At 33.6% G+C, this 14,965-nt stretch overlaps 2 pseudogenes; both read right to left on the reverse strand.

Moving 5' to 3' along the window:
• Nucleotides 1-471: 471 nt before the first annotated feature.
• On the reverse strand, nt 472-8,516 carry LOC139896562 (probable inactive purple acid phosphatase 29; annotated as a pseudogene).
• A 4,131-nt stretch (nt 8,517-12,647) lies between these two features.
• LOC139896563 (probable inactive purple acid phosphatase 29) lies at nt 12,648-14,408 on the reverse strand (annotated as a pseudogene).
• Nucleotides 14,409-14,965: the final 557 nt, after the last annotated feature.

The raw sequence follows: 14,965 nt of genomic DNA on the forward strand, positions 1-14,965 counted from the left end.
TGTTCAAAATATCTAAATTCGTAATTCGAAAAATCTGATATTCCAATCCAAAAATCCATTTCGGGGGTGAATTCAGTTAATTATGTTTATTATTTTTAAATCACAACTTAAAAGTTTAACTCTTACAAACTACGTTGTAATTAAATGTGATTATTAAGAGGTTTATTTTTTTTTTATTTTTTTTTATTATTATTTTTTTTTTTTTTTGACAAAAAACATGGATAATACTCCATATTAAAACAATTTTTCAACAAAAGCGAAAAAATTTAGAGTTACACCATGTGACAAACTGGTTTAGAGACTACTACCCATTTGCATAAGCCCAATACTAAGGCTAACAAGTTAAAAAGAAATCAAAACATATGTTAGTAGCTAATGCTTGGTTGGTTGAGAGTATTAGAAGGTGAGTAATGAGAATATTATTGATGATTGATGATGCTTAATTGTAATGAGATACTATCATAATTACTCATTAGTTAATTAATAATCCATCATTCCATACAAATTTGAAGGTGATAGTCTAAAAAATGAAATAATTGTTATAATTCAGAAGGCTTATAACTAATTTTGACCTAAGCCTATACAATCCTTAAATATGAGAGAGTAGTAATGGAAGAGAGAGATAGTATATTTCTTATATGTAAGAAAAATGGTGTGTATATGTGTGTTCATTATCCACATATATATATAGTACAAATTTTACTATCCATATTTGACTAATTACCATCCATATTTTACTACTAAATTTACAACACTCCCCCTTGGATGGTAATTTTTTTAAAGAGCAATTAATACTGCCTCGTTAAAAACCTTGCTAAAGAAAACCCAGTGGGATAAAACTTTAGCTAAGGGAAAAAGAGTGCAGCATAGAGTTGACTCCCCCTCAAGTAGACAACGCTGAGTCGTCACATCTTTTGAACTTACCTCATGCCAATATTGTGAATGTATGTTTTGAAAAACAGCGATTGACAGTGCTTTGGTATAAAGATCAACAGAGTTGTTGATTGAACGTATCTCATTTTAATCTGGTTGTCTTTTACGAGATCTTGAGTATATGAGAAGAATCTGAGGTTTTCATCTGAAACTGTATCATCTAAATCTTTTATGTACAAGTTTGGTCCACGTGATTTGTCTATAGTCTCCTTCATGGTTTGTTCAAACTGTTGTTTCAATTCCTATTCCCTTTCAGTCTTTTTCTGAGCCTTACCAACATACCATTCTTTTCCATCAAACTTATGACCGTTAAGACCGTCTATGGCTTTGGCGCCTCGTCAGTATTTATATTTTGTTCAGTCACTTTTGATACTCTTCTTTCATTGTATTATGCAAGCTGCATTATCTTCATATATAGTTGTTGGTGAAGATAGTTTTTAGTCTTTTATAGCGTTCTAGTCCACAAGAATCAATAATGATTTGTGTCATTGATCTCAACCAAACACATTTTCGAGTAGTTTCATATAATGCAATCACTTCGCCATGATTTGATGATGTTGCAACAAGTGTTTGTTTTAAGAACGCCATGATTTTGTGGTACCTCCATTTAGGAGTACATATCGAGTTTGAGATTTATCTTTATGAGGATTTGATGAATGACCTGCATATACATAATCAACCAAATCTTGTTTTGAAACGTTAGAATAAAATAATTTTAAATCAGCAGTTTCTCAAGGGTATTAAAATATGTGTTTGTCCCATTTCAATGTCTTTTTGTAAGGGCTGAGTTGAACCTTGTCAACAAATTAACTGCAAAAGAAATGTCAGGTCTTGTACAATTTGTAAGATACATAACAGTCCCAATTGCACTAATATATGGAGCTTCTGATCCGTTAATATCTTCATGATCTTCTTGGGGATGAAATGGATCAGTCTCAATATTGAGTGATCTAACAACCAATTGGTTTTATCTTTAAAAAATGTTTTAAAATCTTTTCAGTATAAGTTGTTTGATGTACAAGTAGACCATTAGGCATATGCTCAATTTGCAATCCAAGGTAATACTTGGTTTTTTCAAGATTTTTTATTTCAAAATAATTCTTTAGAAGTTGAATAATTTCATAGATTTCTTTATCTGTTCATATGATGTTAAGAACATTGACATAAACAACTACGATCAGATATCCGAACATTGTTTTTATAAAACATACGTGCAAAATAAGTTTATAAGTATACCCATTTTTTTTTATCAAGTAGTCATTTAATCGGTTATGCCACATACGTCCCGTTTGTATAAACCCATTTAGAAATCTTTGTGATTTAATGGAATATATTCCCTTGGGTTTTACATTAGATGCTTATGATACCTTAACCCTTTAGGTATATTCATATATATATCACTATTAAGTGATCCATACAGATAAGTAGTAACAACATTCATGAGATGCATTTAAATAACTACCAGGTTTATTAAGTATCTAATAAGTAATTGTATCCATTACAGGAGGATAAGTTTTCCTCCTAATTCATTTCTGGTCTTTGTGGGAAATATTGAGTTACAAGTCTAGTTTTGCCTTGTAACTTCATTTGAACATTTCTTTTCGGATAAAAATTCATTTGTATCCCATACGTTTCACATCTTTAAAAGTGATAACGATTGATCCGAAAACTTTTCTTTTATCGAGCGATTCTAATTCAGCTCGTATTGCTCCTTTCCATTGAGCTCAATCATGTCCATTTTGTATATTCAATGATAGATTTTAGCTCCAGATCATCATCTTTATTCATGAAGTCATTGTAACATTATATGAAAATATCTCATAGAGATTTTAATTTCATTTTGGTTCCATAATATTGCATAATTTATCGCAATTTTAGTATTTTCATTTATCAATATCCTCTGCAGAAGGAATATTGATTTGTGGTTCTTCTTGAACACTTTCTTTTACCTCATTATCAGCTGATTTTCTTTTTCGAGGATTTTTTATCTTCGGAACCAATCGATCTTCCACGTTTGATGCGTGGCAAAGACTCAATAGTGACATTATTGCCAACTTTTGGAATTTCAATTCGAGCTGGAGCATTTATCGCTGGTATATATGATTTAGTCACCTTTTTTTTTTTATATTCGTAAGTGCATAAAGTAATTAATTTGCAAGTTCTTGCATATGCATTATTTTTGAACTTTCGTTTCACATTCTTTTGTGCGAGTTCAATATACCTTAATTGATGTTCACATCATGAAGCATCATTTTTTTTTTATTTCTCCCCCTAATCTAGGGAACAATGTTTTATTAAAATGACAATCAGCAAAAACGTGCTGTAAAAATATCACCCATCATGGGTTCAATATATATCTTATGATTGAAGATGTTTTATATCCAAAATATATTGCCATCTTTCTTTGAAGAACCATTTTATTGTGTTGTGGTGATACAATTTGAACATACACTGCACAACCAATGTTCTAAGGTGGAAAATATTTGGCTCTTGGCCAAAATGAAGTAGTAAGTGAAAATATTTATGACTTCCACATGGTATAATGCGAATTAATGTCGCAGCATGTAAATTTACATGTCCACATATAAATATTGAGAGTTTTGTACTCATTATCATTGTCTAGTTATTAGTTGCAAGCGTTTATCTATTGATTTAGCTAAACCAATTTTGTGTATGCACATGAGCAACTGGATGTTCAACAACAATCCCTGTAGATATATAATGATCATTAAATGCTTGAGATGTTAACTCACCAGCATTATCAAGTCTCATCCTTTTAATGGTGTAATCAGAATAATGTGTTCTCAATTTAATAATTTGTGCAAGAAACTTTGCAAATGCCATATTACGGCTTGATAACATACAAATATGAGACCATCCGCTAGATGCGTCTATTAGAACCATGAAATATCAAAATGGTTCACATGATGGATGAATTGGTTCATATATCTTACCTTGAATTCTTTCAAGAAACATTTGTGATTCCTTTTCACAATATACTTTTCATTAATCACCGTATGTGCTTTCCATTAATCACCATATGTGTTTTTTTTTTTTTTTTTTCATAAATCACCATATGTGCTTTTTCATCATATATCATTTTCACCATATACGCTTTTAATCATATGTACTGTGTTTTTCATCATATGCGCTTTTAATCATATGCGCTTTTCATCATATACGCTGCGCTTTTCATCATATACGCTGCGCTTTTCATCATATTCGCTTTTTATCATATGCGCTGCATTTTCATTTTTAAACACCAATTATGTTTGCATAATTGCATTCACTGATGTTTTAATTGGCATCCATGTTCAAGGACTCATTTGAATTTTTAGATGATGTGATTTCTAATATTTGACAGTGATATACGAGTAGTATAATGTGTTTAAACATATCATATCATTCAATATTCATGTAATTAATCTGAAAATATTATTTTCACATATAATGGTTTGTAATTTCCGAAACTATGCATATCGAATAAATCTTGGTTAATTATTTGTTTGTTTGTATATCATGGGTTTTGTGGAGTACTACAACCACTCATCCATCTCCCTATATTCAAAAGATTTAGTATGCCTTACCAAATTATTGAGGAGAAATGAAATGAAAATAGATTTAATTTATTAGTATTAGAAAACAAAGGAACGGAAGCCGTTGATATTTTTCATTCAATCATTCCTTTAAAATTGAAAAGATCTCATTTCCTTCCCTCTCCGGAAATAGAGTCATAGTAGAAGCTTTAGATATATATATATATATATATATATATATATATATATATATATATATATATATATATATATATATATATATTTAAGAGACATCCAATTGAACTCTTGTTCATTGAAACAATTTGACTATATTTTTAACTCCCCATTATTAAACGGGCCATTTTGATGCACACCTTTAAAAAAAATAATTTGTTTTTTTTTTAAGTTTTATTATTCAACCTCCTTTTTTTTTTTCAACGGTCACGTTTTTAACAAAACATTTGACAAGTTTGGAAAAAGTTTTTTTTTTTTTTTTTTTAACATAAACAAATGTTCTCCGTACTTTAATTTGAGAAGTAACCGAGTAATAATTAACGACTGTTGTTCCATAAAAAAAACTTTTTTTTTTTACGTTACCCGTAAATTATAAAAAAAAAAACTTTTTGTTTAAAAAGAACTTTCTACTGAGTTAAATGCATCATGTTAGTAATTTAGTATTTTGCACATATCGAAATCCTTGATTTACTCATGCATGTCTCAAAATATACGAGTAATTATTTTGTTGTCACGAATAGAGCTAGGTAACATATCCTACACTTTCGCATATAACTAAACATCTATCTTGGTTCCAAAGTTAGATTTAATTATCACATAATTTAATAATACTAATAAATTATACATGTTAAAATAGAAATTACGGAGTAACAAATGTTTCGATTATCTTTTTCTACTATTACTTCTATATTACCCTTTTTAATTTTTTGTTGACTCGGTGAACAGTACTTTTGTCTTTCTGAACTCGTAACTTTCTTTTGAGATTCAACTACTTTCTTAGTGTTAGGTTGACAAGATTATTAGTGAGAGGTTATTGGTGAGACACGTATTTACATAACACCCACCTGTATGTTTACTCTTTATCTTTTTCATTGGTTCATTCTCTGTATCTAAAATCACCCACTTCCTTACATACCAATATTTCTTCATGTACTTGGTATCTAAAATCAAAATCACGAATTCTTTTTTTTTATAGAAACACCTTATTTTAGTCGTTTTGAAAGTGGATATTTAAAGTTACTAGACCACATGTTCCTTCACTGAAAGTGGGTAGTTGGGTTAGTAGCCTACGTGTTGCTTTCCCCATTTTTTTAACTGGTAAAAAAAAATTATATGGAGTAAAATAATCAGGATCCATAAAACAAACAAACCCTTACCTACCATTCATCTTTGAAGCTTACTTTCTGGAGCAGACACCATAAACGATCAACCAAAATAAGAAATTATACATAAATAATAAATTTTAAGAATAAACATTAGTATGCATGAAATAAATAATGATTAATTGCATAAGTAATCATAAATGTTAGATGACATATAAAGATCCCATCGTATTCGTATTGATCGAAATTAATCTCGACCCATGGTACCGTGTTGTCAAATGACGTGTTGCGTACATAAAGTACCGTGTTGTCAAATGACGTGTTGCGTACAATCATGAGGTCTTATTAACATAAATATAAATGTTAGTGAAGTTAATAAGAGTTAGATTACAGAAAATATAATTCAGGCGGTATAACCGGCCATATATAACTTAAATAACATAAATATAAATGTTAGTGAAGTTAATAAAAGTTAGTAAACATAAATGATAGTTAGGCGACAGTGTCGACCATATATAATTTAGGTGGCAGAGCCAACCATATAATAAGAAAAATACAAATGCACTAAGAACTTAATAAAAATTAGTAGTTCAAAAATGTTAGTAGTCCAAAATTTGATATGTCCGAGTCTGAAAAACCTTAATAATTTCATACCTTGATTAGTGACTCGTGATCATTTGAGATATCCTTTGATTACACTAAGCTCTTCGTGCTGATAACGTGTTATAATTCAGAAGGCTTATAACTAATTTTGACCTAAGCCTATACAATCCTTAAATATGAGAGAGTAGTAATGGAAGAGAGAGATAGTATATTTCTTATATGTAAGAAAAATGGTGTGTATATGTGTGTTCATTATCCACATATATATATAGTACAAATTTTACTATCCATATTTGACTAATTACCATCCATATTTTACTACTAAATTTACAACAATAATCACATTAATTAGTTAATTTACTAATAAGATCAACTTCTAATCGCTACCCCAAACACCTCCACCTCCACATCCACAGGCTTCTTGCTACTACTACTCCCCCACCAATACCTCCAAAGAACCTGATCATCAATAGCGGTTAAGTTTTCATCATCAAGCCGCTTCCATGTTTTTATAGACTTGACTTGACCCCATTCACCATTTAATTCCTGAAATAAAGAAACCTTAACCAACCTAGCCCTTCTTGACCATCCAACCTTCCCATAAGCATGATATCCAGATCCACCACCATAACAAAGATAAATCCCTTTTAAATCCCCACAGAAATCGTTAAGATGATCATGACCTGTAAAAACAGCCTTTACATCCTCTTGTTCAACTAAAGTTGTAAAAAAGCCCGAATTCAAAGAAGCAGAGCTAATCCCTTCTTGTCTTACACCTGTAATGCTTAAAGGATCCAAATCTGCATACTCGGGCAATGGGATATGAAAATATGCAAGTCCGGGAGGAGCATCTGACATCTTTTGAAGCTTTTCAGACGTTTGTTTCAACCAAAACTGCTGAGACGGTTTAATCCATCCTTACCCAGGAATCGAAGAAACTGTTGAGTAGTCTCCACTATCAAGAAAGTATAAGTTTAAAATCGATTCGTCAACGTAACTCGACCCTATAGCTCCATGAACTTCAAGATTATAATTTCCATAACCATCAAAATTATCAAAACCAGTTGGATTTAATTGGGATAGAGTGTTCTCCATTCCAACAATATGCTTCATAACATCTCCTCGTAACAACGTTGATTCTTGGTCATGATTCCCTAAAACTGCAACCCAGGGGATTTTCGACTTTATAGCAGGGGCAAACGCTGCATTCATGGACTCAACTGCGTCTGTGGCATCAGGTCCGTAGATATTATCTCCGGTGAAAACAATTAGGTCTGGTTTCTCAGCATCAATCATACGGTAGATGAAACGTCTTGTCATGAGATCATTACAATCTGCAAACTGATTTGGTAATACATCCTCGCAAGGAGTTTTCCAGCCATCAACATAGTGCATATCAGCCACTTGCAGAATCCTAAACTCACCGTTCTCTTGATTAAACCGTAACTGCTTCGCACCGCTACCGTTACTTGACGTAACTAGACTCGAATACAAGCACAAGCAGAGAACAGCAGCCATAATGAACATAACTTTCAATATTTTTATAAATGAACTCAAACAGAATATGTCAAGACTCCTTAAATTGTAATACTTCTTCATTGTTGTTGTCCTGAACTGGTAGTAAATACGTGTATGCAAATATATAAGATAAAATCGGTTATTCTGTTAAAATAAAAATACAATACTGTAATAAAACAAACAAGGTTAGAAAGTTAGTCCAAATTCAAGAATGATAAATTGTCGTTAATGAAAAAAAGTAGGAAAATTAATCAATCAGGTCAGATCATATAATAAATACGGTAACATAAAAGTCGATTCATAAGCTCGAACAAACGTTAATATTTTCCGGTAAAAAATTACGAACACTGAAACGAAAGCTAAACCTCATGATTGCAACAAACTAAGCAGAATCAGAATAATTATGTTTTATTTACAGACGTTATAGATTCAAAAACATAGATGCGAAGTAAAGGAAGAATCGTACCGGCGGACGGCGGTGACGATGTGCCGGAGCAGAGAAGAATAAGGTATAACCGCGTAAGCATACAGCAGGGGCTAATGGTATAACACAGAGTAACTAGAGCAGAACTTTAGATACATCGATGTTTAGGTTTACCCTCTGTCTCATATCTCATCTCATATTAATATGTAAAGTAGGGATTTTTTTTTTTTTGTTTTCGACTTTAGCTCTAAATATTTTTATTTTTATTTATTATTAATTATAAATTATTAATCAGGTTGGGCGCAGGCAATTTGAATGCGATTAGGAGTCTAATAGGGATTTCGCGGTTGCAAAAATCAGGTTGGGCGCAAGCAGTTTGAATGCAATTAGGAGTCTATGTTGTGTTTCGTTTCTAACTCGTATAGTACTATAAATACATCCCCATGTAACACGTAATAGTGTGCACGAAAATTATAGTAGATATCTCTTATTTGCGTCCGCGGTGTAAAGTCATCTCCGTGTTTGGTGTTGGGATATAATCACGTTAAATCGTTCGTTTTATGTATTTATCTATTGTTCATATGTGTTAGCTAGTTCGCTTATCATTCTTGAGTTAGTAACCCGTTATCGTAACCTGTAGCTTTGATATCAGCGTTATTAAACGACAGACCTAGGGTTTTGTTTGCAACATGTAACATAATCAAGGGATTTTATTCAGGTTGCCCACGATGAACTTACCGAGTACGATCTTGATATACAAGAATTGATCAATCAGAATTAGTCTCGTTCCTCGTTATCCTGTGCGAAGGAATGCTTGAGCTAAATTCAGATGTTCATGCGCAGCTGTAGAAGCAAATTCATAACGGGTTCGTTTCCCGTTTGATCGCTTTGAATATTAGATAAATGAGTCTACGTGTAGTAAAATTTTTGCGATGATCGGACCGTTGAAATTTTAGGTACGGTTTTTTGAAGTTGCTGCAGTTTCAGGATGAACTCTTCGGGTTTGATGACGCGAGTGCGAGACGATTTTGTCTCGAAAACTTCGGGCGATACAAGCAAAGTTTTTGGAAATGGTAGTTTGTTATGGGAGCTCGGTAGGGTGGTTTAACTCAGATTTGGGCGGTATTGTAATGAACGGGAACACATTCGGTTAAAGTCCATAGTTGGAGTTATCGTAGAAGTTTGGTACTTGCGGTTTTGAAATGAGATGATTATGAGTGTTTGGTCAATATTCCATGGTGTTCGGAATATTAGCGCGGTCTTGAGCTTCTCTCACTAGGGAAATTGGTTGTCGAAGGGTGCCGGATAAAACACATTCAACTGTTGCTCGGGTTTGGTTGATGGTTCAACAATGTTAGCGGTTTTTCTTCGAAGGTGATCAATTAGGGGTCTTTAGGTGATGGATGGAGTGGATAATTTTGTAAGTTCCGAAAATTGAGCTTTCTAGTATTGTTGAGGGTGTCGGGAACTCGGTGTGAGTTTGGTAATCGACGAAAGTTATCGAGCTAGTGAGAGTTGGACGACTAGTGAAGTTGTGGAGATAGTTGAGTGACATGTTTCCCAAATGTTCTCAGGTTTATTGCGTTGATTCCGGATAACACTGGGGCTTCGAATACTTGTTTTACTCTCTGATGGTAAAATAATTTGCGACTGACCGGTGGTACGAACCAAGTTTCTTATCGAGTAACCGTGTTTTAATTCTTACTCGAATAGTAGGTACGTGCATGGAATGAGAAGACAAGGTTTGTGAAATTCATAGCTATGAGGAGGTCAGTGTATCAGCGTGGAAGCGAAAAGTTGAAAAGGTGGTAGATTTCGAGGTGGAGATTGTGTTATCACTGGGTGCCATGATAAATAGTCTACAAAGGCGTATGCTGAGGTTTTCTGATTGTTGGGAAGAAAAATTATAGGTATACGGGTTAATTCTGTACGAGTGATCGTTGACACGGATTTAACACGATTGGACTTGTCTAGAGCGATGGGTGAGGCTGTTTTGTCTCATGAAAGAATCTTGTATTTGAGGCTCTATCACTTCAATGTATCTTTAAGTGTAAGAAGATGATCTTCTGGTTTAAGAAGATGGTGGCGAAAAAACCGAGATGACCCAAGTTAATAACTAAGAGATTGGATTATCACTCAGCAATGGTTTTTGATGTCGAAAGACTTCCTTCCCTCGTAGCATAGCGATGTGGAAGTGCAAAGTGATTCGGGTGTCTCATCCAGCGGTATTAAAAGGAGTTGTTAATCGACTAATCTGGGGTTGCCGTGGGTTGTGTAAACACAATTGACAGTTGAGATGAATTTTCGGTTGAAAATCGGTATGAGTTTATTTAATGTCTCCTTCAAATGGGAGATTTTTGTAGTGTGTGAAAAAGACTTGAAACAAGGATGACAAAAATCTCGCAATCCTAATGAATGCACTCACGGTTACGAAAGTGCTAACAGAAAAACTGGTGTTCTGATCGTGTAGTCTCGCGACGCTAATCGGTTTTTTGCGATCGCAAAAATCATTCTCAGTTTGAATGCGATTAAGAGCCTTGTTGCGTTTGGTTTCTAACTCGTTTAGCACTATAATCATGTAACGTGTAATTGTGTGCACAAAAATTATAGTAAAAGATCTAGTTTGCGCATGTGGAGTATACTCTTCTCCGTGTTTGAACTTGGGATATAACCAGGTTAAATCCTTGTGTCGTTTTATGTTTTTATATATGGTTCATATGTAGTTCGTTTATTGTTCATATGTTTTAGGTAGTTCATTTATCGTTCTTGGTTTAGTAGTTGGTTTAAATCGCTTGTCTTATAGATTCTACAAATCCCAACAAATTTGATGTAAAAAGTGTTGAAATGATCACTAAAGGGCTGTTTACTTGTGATTGTGACTTAATTTGGCTTACTGTCTTGTAGGGATTATTGGGTCAACAATTAAGGTTGTTTACTTGGGACTTGTAATCTGAGCTCAATTGTATCACGGGATTATTTGGTCATCCAGCAAATAGCACTTGTCTCCGTATAGCTCATATATTACCCCCCGACAGTTTCTTTCATATCCTTCACTTATAATTTTACCACTTGCACAGCAAATCAAACTAAAATTCCCAAATAAAAGCTCCGAATGTTGCTCAGAAAACGAACACACAGGAAAAAAATTATAAGCAATCGATTTAAAACCCAAAAAACATTTTACACAATAGAGACGCAAAAACGAAATGCTTGAATTAAAACCCGATCATGCTCCAGCTTTGAGCCTCTGATGTCGGATTCTTGAAAACAACGTTTGCAATTGGCTGTCAAAGTTTGGCCGGAATCTTAATCGAACTCCACCGAGATATAACAAAGTGAACCATCATTGCTTGACGATCTACAACAACAAAACTGAACTAAAGACAAACTACACCACAAAAGTCAAACTACACCACAAAAACTAAGAACATGTAGACCAAACACAATCTTTACTGTTGAAATTTACAACAAAGACAACGGAAGAAGTATAAAAGAAACCATAATAGCACAAATAATTGTTACATACATCATTCTAGTAACATGTATATGTATATTATGTGCTTTCATAGAATCATAGCACAATTAAAATTCCATTATTCACTTCTCATTCTCAGACTTCATTACATGCATATTAATCTACAATTACGTAGGTGTCATCAATAGTATAAAACTATAAACGAGTGATAGGAGGTACGTGCTTCGTTGCGGATAACGAATGGAATATTACTTTGTAATGTACATGTCAATTGAATTAAGATAATAAGATGTAATAAGAGTGTAATTTAAAAGTTAACTCTTACAAACTACGTAGTACTTTAATTTGATTATTAAGAGTGTGCTTGTTTTATTTTTTATTTTTGGAAAAAACATGGATAATACTCCGTATTAAAACAATTTTTCACAAAAAGCGAAAAATTTAAAGTTACACCATGTGGCAAACTGGGTTTACAGACTACTACCCTTTGCATAACCAAAGGGCCATTGGCCTAGTGGTATCGAGGTGACCCTTTCAACCTATAGATTAGGGGTTCGAGTCCCGGGGTGGACATGTATATATTCGTGTTTAAATTCGTGTATGGGTGTATGTATTTGCCTTTCAAAAAAAAATAAAAATAATCCCAATACTAAGGCTGACAAATTAAAAAGAAATCGAAACATATGTCAGTAGCTAATGCTTTGTTGGTTGAGAGTATTAGAAGGTGAGTAATGAGAATATTATTGATGATTGATGATGCTTAATTGTAATAACATACTATCATAATTACTCATTAGTTAAATAATAATCCATCATTCCCTACAAATTTGAAAGTGATAGTCTAAAAAATGAAATAATCACATTAATTAGTTAAATTACTAATAAGATCGATCAACTTCTAATCGCTATCCCAAACACCTGCACAGGCTTCTTGCTACTGAATCCCCACGAATACCTCCAAAGAACTGATTATCAATAGCGGTTAAGTTTTCATCATCGAGCCGCTTCCATGTTTTTATGGACTTGAGTTGACCCCATTTACCATTTAATTCCTTAAATAAAGAAACCTTAACCATCCTAGCCCTTCTTGACCATCCAGGCTTCCCATAAGCATGATATCCAGATCCACCACCATAACAAAGATGAATCCCATTTAACTCCCCACAGAAATCATTAATATGATCATGACCTGTGAAAACAGCCTTTACATCACCATCTTCAACTAACCTTGTAAAAAATCCCGAATTCAAAGAAGCAGAGTTAATCCCTTCTTGTCTTACACCTGTAATGTTTGAAGAATCCAAATTTGCATACTCAGGCAATGGGATATGAAAATATGCAAGTCCGGGAGCATCAAGCTTTTAGACGTTTGTTGGAACCAAGACTGTTGAGAAGATTTAATCCATCCATACCCAGGAATCGAAGAGTGCGTTGAGTAGTCTCCACTATCAAGAAAAAATAAGTTTAAAATCGATTCGTTAACATTACTCGACCCTTCAGGTCCATGAACTTCAAGATTATAATTTCCATAACCATCAATATTTTCAAAACCACTTGGATTTAATTGGGATAGAGTGTAGTCCATTCCAACAATATGCTTCATAACATCTCCTCGTAACAACGTTGATTCTTGGTCATGATTCCCTAAAACTGCAACCCAGGGGATTTTCGACTTTATAGCAGGGGCAAACGCTGCATTCATGGACTTAACTGCGTCTGTCGCTTCAGGTCCGTATATATTATCTCCGGTGAAAACAATTAGGTCTGGTTTCTCAGCATCAATCATACGGTAGATGAAACGTCTTGTCATGAGATCATTATAATCTGCAAACTGATTTGGTAATACATCCTCGCAAGGAGTTTTCCAGCCATCAACATAGTGCATATCAGCCACTTGCAGAATCCTAAACTCACCGTTCTCTTGATTAAACCGTAACTGTTTCGCACCGCTACCGTTACTTGACGTAACTAGACTCGAATACAAGCACAAGCAGAGAACAACAACCATAATGAACATAACTTTCAATATTTTTATAAATGAACTCAAACAGAATATGTCAAGACTCCTTAAATTGTAATACTTCTTCATTGTTGTTGTTGTTGTTGTTGTCCTGAACTGGTAGTAAATACGTGTATGCAAATATATAAGATAAAATCAGTTATTCTGTTAAAATAAAAATAAAAATACAATTTACAATACTGTAATAAAACAAACAAGGTTAGAAAGTTAGTCCAAATTCAAGAATGATAAATTGTCGTTAATGAAAAAAAGTCGGAAAATTAATTAATCAGATCAGACCTAATGATTCAAAAAATTATAAACACTGAAAACGAAAGCTAAATATAAAGATTGTAACAAACCTAAGGATTGTAACAAACTAAGCAGAATCAGAATAATTATGTTTTATTTACAAAAGCTATAGATTCTAAAACATAGATGCGAAGTAAAGGAAATAATCGTACCGGCAGACGGCGATGACGATGGGCCGGAGCAGAGAAGAATAAGGTATAACCGCGTAAGCAGACAGGTGGGGCTAATGGTATAAGACAGAGTAACTAGAGCAGAACATTAGAGTTGATACGATATTTAGGTTTTACCCTATGTCTCATATCTCATCTCATCTCATCTCATACTAATATGTAACTAGTACGGGTCCAGTCCGCGCGATGCGGCGGGGGCTCATGGTCCGGTTCGAACGTAGTTAGTTTCGTTTTGTTGATAAAAGTATTTCGAGTCTAACGGTGCTGTCGAAAAAATTTAACTCGCGGCGAGCAGGAATATACGGGCTGTCGTTGTGTTTAGACTTTTTTAAAAAGTGTGCGTTTCGAACTCACTTTTTTTTCGTTTTGTTCATAAAAAAATTTCAAGTATGATGTTGATGTCGAAAAAATTTAACTCGCGGCGAGCGGAAAGAGATGGGCTGTCGTGTTTAGCGTTTTTTTAAAAATTGTCCGTTTCAAACGTACCTAGTTTCGTTTTGTTCGTAGATTTATTTCGAGTTTAACGGTATGATCGGTGAAATTTAACTCGGGCCGAGGAGGAAGATACGGGCTGTCGAAGTGGTTTTGTGGAGTTTTTATTTTAATTTAAACAATTGACGGTTTACCCCTGGAGGTTGGGGTATTTTTTGTAAACTGT

This window comes from Rutidosis leptorrhynchoides, chromosome 3 (genome assembly GCF_046630445.1).
Source record: "Rutidosis leptorrhynchoides isolate AG116_Rl617_1_P2 chromosome 3, CSIRO_AGI_Rlap_v1, whole genome shotgun sequence".
NCBI classification, from domain to species: domain Eukaryota; kingdom Viridiplantae; phylum Streptophyta; class Magnoliopsida; order Asterales; family Asteraceae; genus Rutidosis; species Rutidosis leptorrhynchoides.